The sequence below is a fragment of the Eptatretus burgeri genome, unplaced genomic scaffold (assembly GCF_056783735.1).
Source record: "Eptatretus burgeri isolate ZD-2024b unplaced genomic scaffold, Ebu_testis_v1 Ebu_testis_scaffold_1125, whole genome shotgun sequence".
NCBI lineage: Eukaryota > Metazoa > Chordata > Myxini > Myxiniformes > Myxinidae > Eptatretus > Eptatretus burgeri.
The window spans coordinates 4335-16514 of record NW_028223074.1 but is presented as its reverse complement, the minus strand read 5'-3'; the positions used below and the strand labels follow the sequence as shown (position 1 = coordinate 16514).

Below are 12180 nucleotides of genomic sequence, written 5' to 3'. Positions count from 1 at the left end.
GAAAAGAATGAATCATAAAACGAGCAGAGGCCGGATTGATGTTCAGATGTCAAGTTGTGCTAATTGTGTGGATTAATGATGTCACGATATATTCTGTATCAACGTTTTAAAATGGAACCCCCTTCCCTTCCTCCTCCCCGCCCCTCCCCTTCCTCCTCCACTCCTCCACTCCTCTCCCTCTCCCCACCCCTCCTCCTCACCACCCCTCCACCTCCACATCCCCGCCCCTCCTCCTGACCATTCTCTTCCTCACCTCCACGTCCCCACTCCTCCTCCTCACCCTCCCTCCTCCTCACCACCCCTCCACCTCAACGTCCCTACCCCTCCTCCTCACCACCCCTCCACCTCCACGTCCTCGCCCCTCCTCACCACCCCTCCACCTCCACGCCCCTCATCCTCACCACCCCTCCACCTCTACGTCCCCGCCCCTCCTCCTCTCTCCCCTCCTCCTCACCACCCCTCCAACTTCACGTCCCCGCTCCTCCTCACCACCTCTCCACCTTCACGTCCCCGCTCCTCCTCACCACCTCTCCACCTTCACGTCCCCGCCCCTCCTCACCATCCTTCCTCCTCACCACCCCTCCACCTCCACGTCCCCGCCCCTCCTCCTCACCCTCCCCTCCTCCTCACCACCCCTCCACCTTCACGTCACCACCCCTCCACCTTCACGTCACCACCCCTCCACCTTCACGTCACCACCCTTCCTCCTCACCACCCCTCCTCACCACCCCTCCTCACCACCCCTCCCCCTCACCACACCTCCACCTCGACGTCCCCGCCTCTCCACCTTCACGTCCCTGCCCCTCCTCACCACCCCTCCACCTCCACGTCTCCGACCCTCCACTCACCCTCCCCCTCCCCACCACCGGACCTTCGCCCATGTAAATTCTCCCTCACTCCTCAACCCTCCCCCCTTCACCCTCCCCTCCACCACCATGCCTTCGCCACATAAATTCCCCCTCCCCCTCCCCCTCCGCCCCGTCCCCCACCGACATACATACCCCCTCCCCTCCCTCCTCCACCACCAGACCTTCACCCACATACATGCCCCTCCCCCTCCACCACCAGACCTTCACCCACATACATTCCCCCTCCCCACCAATTTTTATTTATTTTACAGTTTTATTTTATTCACGAAATGTTGATTCTGGTTTCGAGGAAACGACTGATTTCGTTTCTGTGACGTCATGACTTTATTCGAACGTGGCTACCGTGACGTCACAATGTCCAGTCGTTCGTTCGTCTTGGTAACGGCAGTTGACTCCTGACTCGTCGATCTTGTTTACATTCGAAGTGAACATTAAACCCGCCGTTTCGTTTTAATTGCTTTTAAAACGATATTAAAGTTTAAACAAACAAGGAAATCAATCGGGAGGGAAGTCTTCGGGACCTAAACTACATCTGGGAATCTTCAAACAAGTGAAGTGTTCGTTGGTGTTCGAGAAGCGGTTTGTTTGAGTGTCTCCCGCGGGTCAACTCTCGTTCATTGACGGTTGGTGTTTCCTCAAGCGACGTGAACAGGTATTGTGGAACGTTTTGTCTCCCTTTGTATGAATATATGAAAGTTTAAATGACGTTCAAGGATTTATAATTATTAAATTTTGTATGCATCGTCGAGGCTCATGGAAGAGTTCGTGTTAATACACTGAATGGACCAGGACGGAACAGGGGAGCAGAATATGTTTTATTGAGAATGTTTTCATGATTTCTGGAGCAAAAGCGATAAAATCCACTCGGGAATGAAACTACAAGAGATTAAATTTAGGATTGTGCAGAAAATTCTGAACAGCACACACACAAACACACACACACACACACACACACACAATCACACTCACACACCACACTCACAGACAACACACACACACACACGTGCACACACACACACACAATCACACTCACAGACAACACACACACACACACACACACACACACACAATTGTGCGCAGAAGTTAAGCCTTGACTGACTGCTCAGTTTTTGATTCTGTGTTTGGGGTTCACGGACAAGAACGTCCCCCATTGCGCACAAACACACACTCACACACACACACACACACACACACACACACACACACACACACACACACACACACACACACACACACACACACACACACACACACACACACACACACACACACACACACATTCACATACAAACACACACAATCACACAAACACAACACACACTCACATTCCCTCATACACAATCACACTCACAACATACACACACACAATTGTGTGCAGAAGTAAAGCCTTGACTGACGGCTCAGTTGTTGATTCTGTGTTTTGTTTTTCCTTCTTTTCCTCATTGGTGAGATGGAGATGGAAATTGCAGTGGTTGTCCATCACTTTGACGGGCGAGGTTGGGGCTCGTCAATCTTTTCCTTTGGTTCTTTGGTTGTGGATGATTCATCTGCCTTTGGTCTGTCTGTGCAGGCCATAACCTTTTTCACCATTTGAGCTTTTGTCATGAAATTTTTGAATCAACATTTATTATTAGAATATGGAGAAGAGTCATTGTAAATTTCGTCACAATCACAGGAAGTACAAATAGGCCCTTTCAGCGCATCTGCCACGCATTAACACAAGATGGCTGGATTTTGCAATCGCTTCCGGGTTTCTTTATTTATTTATCACTGGCAAATACCACTTGTCACGTCGAAAACGTCAAGACGAAGAGGGGTGAGAAACAGAGTGAGAAACAGAAACAGAGAGAGACAGAGACAGAGACAGTCAGTGAGAGTGAGAGAAATTTTTGTGGGAGTGTGCTCCACTATATTCAGAGGCAGGGCAGTTTTAAAAGAGGAAATGTTATGTTTTCTGAACAGCACACACACTCACACATGGACACAAACACACACACACACACAATAACACACCACGCAACACACTCACACACACACACTCACACACAACACACACACACACACACATTCAAACACAATCACACACATAACACACACACACACACACTCACATTCACACACAACACACACACACACACACACACATTCAAACACAATCACACACACAACACACACACCCACACAGACATTCAAACACAATCACACACACAACACACACACACACACAACACACACTCACATTCACACACACACAATCACACTCACACTCAAAACACACACACACACACAATTGTGCGCAGAAGTTAAGCCTTGACTGAATGCTCAGTTTTTGATTCTGTGTTTGGGGTTCACAGACAAGAACGTCCCCCAATGCGCACAAACACACTCACACACACACACACACACACACACAACACTCACACACACAATCACACTCACACACAACAATCACGCACACAATCACAGTCACACACAACACACACACACAATCACACACACAACACAAACGCTCACATTCACTCACACACAATCACACTCACAACATACACACACACACACACAATTGTGCGCAGAAGTTAAGCCTTGACTGACTGCTCAGTTTTTGATTCTGTGTTTGGGGTTCACGGACAAGAACGTCCCCCATTGCGCACAAACACACACTCACACACACACACATACAACACTCACACACACACAATCACACTCACACACAACAACACTCACGCACACAATAACAGTCACATACAACACACACACACACACACACACACACACACACAAAACACACACTCACATTCACTCACACACACACACACACATAACACACACTCACATTCACTCACACACGATCACACTTACAACATACACACACACAATTGTGCGCAGAAGTTAAGCCTTGACTGACTGCTCAGTTGTTGATTCTGTGTTTTGTTTTTCCTTCTTTTCCTCATTCGTGAGATGGAGATGGAAATTGCAGTGGTTGTCCATCACTTTGACGGGCGAGGTTGGGGCCCGTCAATCTTTTCCTTTGGTTCTTTGGTTGTGGATGATTCATCTGCCTTTGGTCTGTCTGTGCAGGCCATAACCTTTTTCACCATGTGAGCTTTTGTCATGAAATTTTTGAATCAACATTTATTATTTGAATATGGAGAAGAGTCATTGTTAATTACGTCACAATCACAGGAAGTACAAATCGGCCCTTTCAGCCCATCTGCTCGCATTAACACAAGATGGCTGGATTTTGCAATTGCTTCCGGATTTCTTTCTTGATTTATCACTGGCAAATACCACTTGTCACGTCGAAAACGTCAAGACGAAGAGGGGTGAGAAACAGAGACAGAGACAGAGACAGAGACAGAGACAGAGACAGAGACAGAGACAGAGACAGAGACAGTCAGTGAGAGTGAGAGAAATTTTTGTGGGAGTGTGCTCCACTATACTCAGAGGCAGGGCAGTTTGGAAAGAGGAAATGTTATGTTTTCTGAATAGCACACACACTCACACTTGGACATGAACACACACACACACACACAATCACACTCCATGCAACACACACACACAACACTCACACACACATACTCACACTCACACACAACACACACACACACACATTCAAACACAATCACACACACAACACACAAACACACACACACACACACTCACATTCACACACAACACACACTCACATTCACACACACACAATCACACTCACACTCAAAACACAAACAATTGTGCGCAGAAGTTAAGCCTTGACTGAATGTTCAGTTTTTGATTCTGTGTTTGGGGTTCACGGACAAGAACTTCCCCCAATGCGCACAAACACACACTCACACACACACAACACTCACACACACATACTCTCGCACACACTCACAATCACACTCACACATAACACTCACGCACACAATCACAGTCACAGACAACATACACACACACACCCACAATCACACACACAACACACACACACAACAGACACACACTCACACACAATCACACTCACAACATACACACACAATTGTGCGCAGAAGTTAAGCCTTGACTGACTGCTCAGTTTTTGATTCTGTGTTTGGGGTTCACGGACAAGAACGTCCCCCATTGCGCACAAACACACACTCACACACACACACACAACACTCACACACACACAATCACACTCACACACAACAACACTCACGCACACAATCACAGTCACATACAACACACACACACACACACACACACACACACACACACACACACACACACATAACACACACTCACATTCACTCACACACGATCACACTTACAACATACACACACACAATTGTGCGCAGAAGTTAAGCCTTGACTGACTGCTCAGTTGTTGATTCTGTGTTTTGTTTTTCCTTCTTTTCCTCATTCGAGAGATGGAGATGGAAATTACAGTGGTTGTCCATCACTTTGCCGGGCGAGGTTGGGGCCCGTCAATCTTTTCCTTTGGTTCTTTGGTTGTGGATGATTCATCTGCCTTTGGTCTGTCTGTGCAGGCCATAACCTTTTTCACCATGTGAGCTTTTGTCATGAAATTTTTGAATCAACATTTATTATTTGAATATGGAGAAGACTCATTGTTAATTACGTCACAATCACAGGAAGTACAAATCCCCCTTTCAGCCCATCTGCTCGCATTAACACAAGATGGCTGGATTTTGCAATCGCTTCCGGATTTCTTTCTTGATTTATCACTGGCAAATACCACTTGTCACGTCGAAAACGTCAAGACGAAGAGGGGTGAGAAACAGAGTGAGAGACCGAGACAGAGACAGAGACAGAGACAGTCAGTGAGAGTGAGAGAAAGTGAGTGGAGTGTGCTCCACTATACTCAGAGGCAGGGCAGTTTGGAAAGAGGAAATGTTATGTTTTCTGAATAGCACACACACTCACACTTGGACATGAACACACACACACACACACACACACAATCACACTCCATGCAACACACACACACAACCATCACACACACATACTCTCGCACACACTCACATTCACACACACACACACAATCACACACACAACAACACTCATGCACACAATCACAGTCACAAACAACACACACACAACACACACATTCACACTCACTCACACACAACACACACACACACTCACATTCACACACAACACACACACAATCACACACACATTCACACACAACACACACACAATCACACACAATCACACACTCACATTCACTCACACACAATCACACTCACAACATACACACACACAATTGTGCGCAGAAGTTAAGCCTTGACTGACTGCTCAGTTTTTGATTCTGTGTTTGGGGTTCACGGACAAGAACGTCCCCCATTGCGCACAAACACACACACACACACACACACACGCACACACACACACAACACTCACACACACGTACTCTCGCACACACTCACATGCACACACACACACACACAATCACACTCACACACAACACACACACACAATCACAGTCACTCACAACACACACACACACATTCACACACAAACACACACACACACTCACATTCACTCACACACAATCACACTCACAACATACACACACACAATTGTGCGCAGAAGTTAAGCCTTGACTGACTGCTCAGTTTTTGATTCTGTGTTTGGGGTTCACGGACAAGAACGTCCCCCATTGCGCACAAACACACACACACACACACACACACACCACACACTCACATTCACTCACACACAATCACACTCACAACATACACACACACAATTGTGCGCAGAAGTTAAGCCTTGACTGACTGCTCAGTTTTTGATTCTGTGTTTGGGGTTCACGGACAAGAACGTCCCCCATTGCGCACAAACACACACTCACACACACACACACACACACACACACACACACACACACACACACACACACACACACACACACACACACACTCACATTCACATACAAACACACACAATCACACAAACACAACACACACTCACATTCCCTCATACACAATCACACTCACAACATACACACACACAATTGTGCGCAGAAGTTAAGCCTTGACTGACGGCTCAGTTGTTGATTCTGTGTTTTGTTTTTCCTTCTTTTCCTCATTGGTGAGATGGAGATGGAAATTGCAGTGGTTGTCCATCACTTTGACGGGCGAGGTTGGGGCCCGTCAATCTTTTCCTTTGGTTCTTTGGTTGTGGATGATTCATCTGCCTTTGGTCTGTCTGTGCAGGCCATAACCTTTTTCACCATTTGAGCTTTTGTCATGAAATTTTTGAATCAACATTTATTATTAGAATATGGAGAAGAGTCATTGTAAATTTCGTCACAATCACAGGAAGTACAAATAGGCCCTTTCAGCGCATCTGCCACGCATTAACACAAGATGGCTGGATTTTGCAATCGCTTCCGGGTTTCTTTATTTATTTATCACTGGCAAATACCACTTGTCACGTCGAAAACGTCAAGACTAAGAGGTGTGAGAAAAAGGGAGGGGGGGAGAGAGAGAGAGAGAGAGAGAGAGACAGAGAGAGAGAGAGAGAGAGAGACAGAGAGAGAGAGAGAGAGAGAGAGACAGAGAGAGAGAGAGAGAGAGAGAGAGAGAGAGAGAGAGAGAGAGAGAGAGAGACAGAGAGAGAGAGAGAGAGAGAGAGAGAGAGAGACAGAGAGAGAGAGAGATTTTTTTGTGGGAGTGTGCTCCACGATATTCAGAAGCAGGGAAGTTTGGAAATAGGAAATATTATGCTTTCTGAACAGCACACGCTTGGGTGCTTCTGGAGCCCTCATAGTAAGCAATTAACTTCTACCTCGTCTTAAAATGTTCCATTGGTGAAAATAATAATCTTTGTGAAATTTAAATGAAATCAGAAGTTGTTTAGGGGGTACACCGGAAGCCCGAAGTTGAAGGACTATGTCCTCTACTATGTGCATACGGCAGCGATTCAAATAGGATCCATTCATGAAAGTAACATTTTTTTATCCACCTTCAGTGTTTATTGTACATATTCGTGCTATGTTCTCGTGAGTCCTTTTTGTTCAGATAATATGTTGAAAACAACATACGGCAGCTTTTTTGGAGTTTAAATATGTGCACAATCAGAGCTGCCAAATTTTTTTTTTCAAGTTTTTGTGAATTTCAAATAAATACATGTGGTTTTACAGTTGGTGCTTTCCCATACATATCGGCAATTGATGATATTTGGTTTAGCACACTTGAAGCTGTATCACACTCTGCTAATGTATGAAGCTGTGAATCCCGAGGTTTCCATAATTGCAGTCAGAGTTTTTCAACGCCATCTCTGGTACCTCACTGCAGAGATGGTACTTCTCGCACTCTTCAGTAACAAAGTACCGCAAGAGGAGAAACGGGCACTACCTGATAGACTGTTGACTGTTAAACCTCCAGAGGTTATACACATGCCATGTGACCGTTTTGGCACTGGGTTTGGGAAGCCCAAGTTCCCTCCAGGCATCAATCGGTCCACTACGCTTGCTGATTTAATCAGCCAAGATTCTTGGTTCACTCTTCAAATTCTCGAGATAGACCATGAGTTTCTTGCAGAGGATGTTGGAAGCTGGTCAAACTCTGCTGCATTCCAAGCTTCTGTTGTTAATGTTGATGCCATGAATGTGGTAAATGATTGTGCTGAGCATGGAGTAAAACTGAGTTCGGATTTTCTTGCAGCAGCCAAAACTGAAGAACATTATCAAAATGTGTTACAAGTTGTGGAGCAAGACAGAAAACCTGCACAAGCGGAAATCTACAAATGACAATTCGCCTGAGACTCGGAGTGTTGTGACATTTGGCACCTTTGATATGAACTGTGAACGACTGCAATACGAGGTACCAAGATTCAAACTGTGGATTTTCAATTCGTTTATTATATTGAAGTGCTTTAATTCATGTTACTGGTTCTCTCAAAATTTGAAAAATAAAGTCATTTTTTGACTTGCACTGCCTTTTGTTCGGTTTATATGACTAAAATATAGAAATGGTAACCAATTTATAACATAAGCTCCAATGTATTTTATAAAACATAAGGCACCTATTTTTTAATAATGTCAATATCTATCAAATCGCTGCCTCTTGCTTAATTTTGTGGATATGAACAGTGGGATGATTAAATGTAACCTTAAATAGGGAAAATATGCAGAATGATAAAACACGAGCTATTATTTTTCAGAGTAACTCCTTGCAAAAATGTAGCTGTCTTTTGCATAAAATAATAAACTTGAGATACAATTTTGATTGGCTCGTGGACCCCCCCCCCCCCCCGAGACAATTATTGATTTCAACGAAATTTTCTATGAGTGGTCTAATTAGGAAGTGGAACAAACTGAGGGGAGGAAGAAGTTTAATGCAAAAAATTTCAAAAATAATGGGGCTCCAGAAGCACGCCAGCACACGCGCACACAAACACACACACACACACACACACACACACACACACACACACACACACACACACACACACACACACACACACACACACACACACACACACACACACACACACAGAATTGTGCGCAGAAGTTAAGCCTTGACTGACTGCTCAGTTGTTGATTCTGTGTTTTGTTTTTCCTTCTTATAATCATTGGTGAGATGGAGATGGAAATTGCAGTGGTTGTCCATCACTTTGACGGGCGAGGTTGGGGCCCGTCAATCTTTTCCTTTGGTTCTTTGGTTGTGGATGATTCATCTTCCTTTGGTCTGTCTGTGCAAGGCCATAACCTTTTCCACCATTTGAGCTTTTGTCATGAAATTTTTGAATCAACATTTATTATTTGAATATGGAGAAGAGTCATTGTAAATTTCGTCACAATCACAGGAAGTACAAATAGGCCCTTTCAGCCCATCTGCCACGCATGAACACAAGATGGCTGGATTTTGCAATCGCTTCCGGATTTCTTTATTGATTTATCACTGGCAAATACCACTTGTCACGTCGAAAACGTCAAGACGAAGAGGGGTGAGAAACAGAGTGAGAAACAGAAACAGAGAGAGACAGAGACAGAGACAGTCAGTGAGAGTGAGAGAAATTTTTGTGGGAGTGTGCTCCACTATATTCAGAGGCAGGGCAGTTTTAAAAGAGGAAATGTTATGTTTTCTGAACAGCACACACACTCACACATGGACACAAACACACACACACACACACACAATAACACACCACGCAACACACTCACACACACACACACTCACACACAACACACACACACACACACACATTCAAACACAATCACACACAACACACACACACACACTCACATTCACACACAACACACACTCACATTCACACACACACAATCACACTCACACTCAAAACACACACACACACAATTGTGCGCAGAAGTTAAGCCTTGACTGAATGCTCAGTTTTTGATTCTGTGTTTGGGGTTCACAGACAAGAACGTCCCCCAATGCGCACAAACACACTCACACACACACACACAAAACACTCACACACACACAATCACACTCACACACAACACTCACGCACACAATCACAGTCACACACAACACACACACACACACAATCACACACACAACACAAACACTCACATTCACTCACACACAATCACACTCACAACATACACACACACACACACAATTGTGCGCAGAAGTTAAGCCTTGACTGACTGCTCAGTTTTTGATTCTGTGTTTGGGGTTCACGGACAAGAACGTCCCCCATTGCGCACAAACACACACTCACACACACACACACAACACTCACACACACACACACAATCACACTCACACACAACAACACTCACGCACACAATCACAGTCACAAACAACACACACACACACACAACACACACACATTCACACTCACTCACACACAACACACACACACACTCACATTCACACACAAACACACACAATCACACACACACACAAAACACACACTCACATTCACTCACACACGATCACACTTACAACATACACACACACAATTGTGCGCAGAAGTTAAGCCTTGACTGACTGCTCAGTTGTTGATTCTGTGTTTTGTTTTTCCTTCTTTTCCTCATTCGTGAGATGGAGATGGAAATTACAGTGGTTGTCCATCACTTTGACGGGCGAGGTTGGGGCCCGTCAATCTTTTCCTTTGGTTCTTTGGTTGTGGATAATTCATCTGCCTTTGGTCTGTCTGTGCAGGCCATAACCTTTTTCACCATGTGAGCTTTTGTCATGAAATTTTTGAATCAACATTTATTATTTGAATATGGAGAAGAGTCATTGTTAATTACGTCACAATCACAGGAAGTACAAATCGGCCCTTTCAGCCCATCTGCTCGCATTAACACAAGATGGCTGGATTTTGCAATCGCTTCCGGATTTCTTTCTTGATTTATCACTGGCAAATACCACTTGTCACGTCGAAAACGTCAAGACGAAGAGGGGTGAGAAACAGAGTGAGAGACCGAGACAGAGACAGAGACAGAGACAGAGACAGTCAGTGAGAGTGAGAGAAATTTTTGTGGGAGTGTGCTCCACTATACTCAGAGGCAGGGCAGTTTGGAAAGAGGAAATGTTATGTTTTCTGAATAGCACACACACTCACACTTGGACATGAACACACACACACACACACACACAATCACACTCCATGCAACACACACACACAACCATCACACACACATACTCTCGCACACACTCACATTCACACACACACACACAATCACACACACAACAACACTCATGCACACAATCACAGTCACAAACAACACACACACACACAACACACACATTCACACTCACTCACACACAACACACACACACTCACATTCACACACAACACACACACAATCACATACACTCACATTCACACACAATCACACACTCACATTCACTCACACACAATCACACTCACAACATACACACACAATTGTGCGCAGAAGTTAAGCCTTGACTGACTGCTCAGTTTTTGATTCTGTGTTTGGGGTTCACGGACAAGAACGTCCCCCATTGCGCACAAACACACACACACACACACACACACGCACACACACACACAACACTCACACACACGTACTCTCGCACACACTCACATGCACACACACACACACACAATCACACTCACACACAACACACACACACAATCACACTCACACACAACACACACACACAATCACAGTCACTCACAACACACACACACACATTCACACACAAACACACACACACACTCACATTCACTCACACACAATCAGACTCACAACATACACACACACAATTGTGCGCAGAAGTTAAGCCTTGACTGACTGCTCAGTTTTTGATTCTGTGTTTGGGGTTCACGGACAAGAACGTCCCCCATTGCGCACAAACACACACACACACACACACAC

The 12180-nt window shown here is 45.1% G+C and overlaps 1 long non-coding RNA gene across 1 annotated transcript; it reads left to right on the top strand.

The window, feature by feature from the left end:
• The first annotated feature begins 1109 nt into the window (after positions 1-1109).
• On the top strand, positions 1110-11834 carry LOC147006918 (uncharacterized). The gene is made up of 2 exons (XR_015054529.1): positions 1110-1521; positions 8519-11834. It is a non-coding gene; the product is annotated as an uncharacterized LOC147006918 (long non-coding RNA).
• Positions 11835-12180: the final 346 nt, after the last annotated feature.